We start from the raw sequence: 4,974 nt of genomic DNA on the forward strand, positions 1-4,974 counted from the left end.
ATATACACGTAGTTAAAAAAGGCAGTAAATACAAGTATAATAATAGACAAATTTACACTAAAAACTTATGAAACTTCTCGTAATGATTAAAAAAAAAGTCTTAGCAAGAATCAATTATCTTGGTGTTGAATGTCCTTATGATTCATGGCATGAAATGGCTAGATTTCTACTGTTATTTTTGTTTTGGATAAAAATAGTAGGATAATTAGTGAAAAAAGTTGATTTATTTATGTACAATCGTACATAAGAATGTATAATGAGGTAATTTAATATTTTTGGGAAGCAGTGAAGGCTTAGATTGTTTTTTTTTGTCATTACAAATTTGAGGGCCAAGTAAACAGCAAGAATAATTCATCATTTTCTTTCATTTTAATGGGGAAAAGGGCTTTTATTCTTATGTAAGTAAGTTATTTATGCACTTCCCAAAATGACGGACGTTAAGGTTTGCTGACTTCCTGTGAAAATGTTCTAGGGAGATTTTCAACATCTACTCCATAATTAATTACGTCTATTAGCAACAAATTTTTAATTTTATTTTAACTGTATTCATTCTAGAGAGAGATAACATACATAACATACATTTATAAACATTTTAGTTTATAAATAAGTCTCTAGAAAAAGTGATCCCCACGAAAATAAGATTGAAGAAAATTACTCGAATAAAATGTATATAAATATATGGTATTGATTTTTAAAAATAAATCAAAAAAATAAGACTTCAAATGCAAGGCTCTTAAATTGTGTAGGAACTAAATCAATTAAGCAACCCAAAACGACATATGTGAAATTGATTCATTTTGTAATTTTCTAAACCTGATTAAGAGGGATAATGTCTTATTAGATCTTCAGTAGATTGTTTTATGAAGTTAAACCAATCTTAGGAATCTGTATAAAAAAGAATGAATATCTTGCTCCAGCCGCAATCATTATTGCTCTTAGACTTTCTACTTTGATGGACTCTGCAATAGTTAGTTTTTCTGCAATCAAGCTTTTGCAGTTAGAAATAGCATTTTGAATAAATTTGTATTCATTGAAGTGCTTGATCTTTTCGTTTTAAAATCCTTTAGATGACGCTTTTATTAAACTTTTTTTGGATGAGAAGTTTGACCATTTTATTAATATCGGATTGAAACTAGAAACTTACACATTTGGAAAGAAAAAAGAAAATGGCCTGCCCTTCTTTAATTATACATTTAACAAAAATATTTATTATATTTTTCTAATACATTCTCAATGTCGAATTGATTTACTCTATTCGGCCGACATTGACCTCACAGATGCCTTTTGTGAAAAGAGTTGCAACTATTGCAAATGAAATTATGGCCCATGGCAGCCAATTCCTCGTCTACAAAGGCATTCATGGCATCAAAGTTCTCGTGATAGATGATACAGGCTCTCCTCTACATGTGAGGTTAGAAAGAAAAGTCGAAGAGATTGACATCCAGACTGTATGGTAGCCAAATTATCTTGTCCCCGAAGGGGATGTTGCTAGCGAATAAAGTCTAGCTAATTTTCTCAGTCTGAGCAGAGGTCTCATATTGCTAAAAGACTACGTTGCCGTCAGATAAATTTGCCCGGACCTAGGGGAGAAGGTTGGCCTTGAAAACATTGATGCATGTACATGTCTACTGTGAGTCTGCAATCCTTTGGGAACCAGATCAGGGGACCTACAATGGCACTGGAGCAAACAATGTTTAGTAGTATGGGTGATGCTGGGGATTTGGTGGTCTCGTTTTGTTCAAGCTTTAAAATTGTTAATGGTCTTACGAGACATTCCTATCAGCCTGACCACTTCTATTGGAGTGAGGCCCACTATGCCTTGAATCTAGCTGCAATGCCATTTCTCGCTTGATTTAAAAAATTCAAAGAGTAGCAATTGCTGGAGAGTCATGGCTACCTATACAATTACAGACAGATATAATTTCCTCACACAAAACCTCTCAAATCAATATAATACAAGTGTGTAAGTAACAAGTTTCCAACCGATATTATGTACATATGATGTCTACAAGTTATAATTTCTACGTCTTAATATGTTTTATGGTATTTAATTACAGCATTACAACTATGCTCATATATATTGCGCTATCATATCATTTTAGTTTTGTAAATCCATTTATGATGTATTTAAGAGTAATATAATTGTGGGCATTGAACTTTATATTGTGTGACAGACTATGTAATTTTAGATTACATTTTTTATATTATGACATTTATATGAATGTCAAAAAATACTTGATTAATGACCTATTGGTTGCACTTTGTACACTTATTGCTTAGAATACAAGCTACAACTTTTACTTAACTGCAACATTGTACACCACATATAATAGATGGCCTGAAAAATCCGGGATTAACAATGAAAATACGTTTTATTAATCTCAAAATTAGTTTTTTTTAAATTATTAAAATAATCATTTTTTTATTTGACTTAAACGTATAACACTTTTTAAACCATTGTTTAGCAAAAAAGTGGATGGAAACCATTGTAAATCTTTCCACTTGAAGCCCCAGTCTGCTTTGCGAAATATGGCAGATTTGCGTAAAAGAGATTAGTAAATAATAATAGTTAGTGTGGTGATAATTCAACTATATACCTCCAAAATGGTGTATCTATTGATTTTTATGCAATCTGGGACCCTAAATCTATGAAACCGCTCTATTAAATAGTTAACATTAATTCATTTAAACTGTGAGTGAACAAAATGTCCTCTTTTTTTTGCCCTTGGATTAAGAAGCTGTGTTCGTGATTGTTTTTACCCTGAGAAACATCAAAATGATCTTTATAAGCCAAAATGTCTGATTTTGTTACCTACATATTTAAAAAAATTATATGATTGAATTTAATTTTTTTCTCTTTGAAGCATCTAAATAAATAAAAAAAAAAAAGTTTACAATATAATATATTTGAATGATTTATCTTTTTTCGAATCGGAGAAAATGCCTTGTAATTACAAAAAAGAACGATAAATTCAACCCTTTCATTGAAAGTCTAATAAATTCTTCCTTTATTAGACTCAATGACAAATATTATAGTTTGTTGTATAGTGAGAACATACAACTTCAAAATAAGAAAAAACACTCACAAAAATAATGTTTAAAAGTTGTTTGGAAATATATTTTTTAGTACGCGAGGATAATAAAACTCTGATAAAAGGTGAAATAAAATGTTTTGATCATTTTTTGGCTTTATTTTTACAATAAAATAAACATAGCTAGGATTATACGATTTAGATGGTTCCAAACGGTTTTTTGGCTAATCTTGAGTTCCTGGACAAGAGAATAACAGCTCACATGTCGGCCCAACTTGACGATTTCCATTATTTTATCCACATTTTCGACGTCCATATTACCAGATCATAATCATTGGGACTACTGATTGTCTGTTGCAATACTACAATTCTGTATTGTGTCCATAAACAGCATACATTTGTTGGCAACCTTTTCACCTTGGTCGTATTGATACTGAAGAATGTATCGAATGTTCTCATTTTTATTTCCATTTTGGAACGCTCTAACACACAACTGGCTTCAAATGAACTTGTTTAATGTGTACGCTTAACCTTAAGGTTACTTTAAGCTTTTTTAGTGCAATGTAACAAAATTGAGCGAAAAACACTGAACTTTTTAATTTTAATCCTATCCTCAATAATATTGCGAGACGAAAGATGTTTATAGCGTAAGTAGAGGATTTTATAACTATAAGTAGGATTGTCTATACATTTTTGAGGTTGTGCATTTACCAATCTAAAGAGTGCTTATTATATACATTATAAAAATGTTTTTTATTCTTGTGGAGGGAACTTACAAACTGACAGGGTGCGTGACAAAATCTGCCGCTTCAAAAAACAACAACTACAAGCTTATTTTATAAAATTTATTGATAAAATAAAAACGAATATCTTTATTAGGATATAGAGCAGCTATCTATTCAATATAGTCGCCGTCTGCGGCCAAACCCGCTCAATGCGGCTACGAAACCGAGAACAGGTATTTTGGATCTGCACTGCTTCTATCTCACTGAATTTCTCCTTGATGCAGGTGATGAGAAACTGCTTGGTGTTATGGGAGAAGCGGTTGGTCATGTTCTCCACGTAGGACCAGGCAAAGTAGTCCAGCTAACAGGTTCAAATCCGGTTATGAGGGAGGCCAAGAGGAGAAGGGTACCAACGCGGAAAGCATTGCTTTTCAGCCATTCTAGTGTTCGCTTAGCTTTGTAGGCAAGAGCCGAGTCCTTCTGCTATATCCACAGCCTGTCGCTGACAACAGACTTGATCCACGGCATGACATGCCCTCACTTGAACGATCCCCAAAGACCATGCCAGTGGCCGGAAACTTGGTCTTCATGACCCTGGGGCGTTCTGTTGTTCACAGCAATCCAGCGATGGTTCTGGAGTTGTGGATTTGATCTTGAACAAAATTCTTCTCATCAGAGAAGAACCAGAGCATGTTCGGCGACTTGGATACTTCAAGATGTTCAGCAGCCTGAAGCTTTTGAGCAGCCGCAACCCTTGAGTCTTTTAAGTCAGAAGTTGGACTGTCTGACGCCCTGTAGGACTTGCACCTAAGTCCTCCTTCAATTTGCTTCTCACGGTTGACTCGGCCACGCCCAGGTCCCTCTACATGGCCTCTTTATAGAACGCTGGGGGTCCTCGTCGATGATATCCCTCTGACTTTGTTGATGAAGGTGACGTACCGGACAATCCTGTGCTCTTCCTCCTTCCTTCTTTTCCTGCCAACAACGTCTATCGGCCCAATGACTCCTCCAGCTGCTTCCTGAGACTTTGACCGCTCTCGACTAGCATTGACAGAAGGCCAGAGATGTCGGCATTGCTGAATTTCATGTGATCTCTGTCATTGAACATAATAACTTTTCTTGGGCACTTAAAATGATGCTATTGCTACAAGGAACAATAACTGACGCCTATGACCCGGAAAATTTTTTAACAGCCAAAACAGACGGATCAGACATCA

The sequence above is a fragment of the Lepeophtheirus salmonis genome, chromosome 8 (assembly GCF_016086655.4).
Source record: "Lepeophtheirus salmonis chromosome 8, UVic_Lsal_1.4, whole genome shotgun sequence".
Lineage (NCBI taxonomy): Eukaryota > Metazoa > Arthropoda > Copepoda > Siphonostomatoida > Caligidae > Lepeophtheirus > Lepeophtheirus salmonis.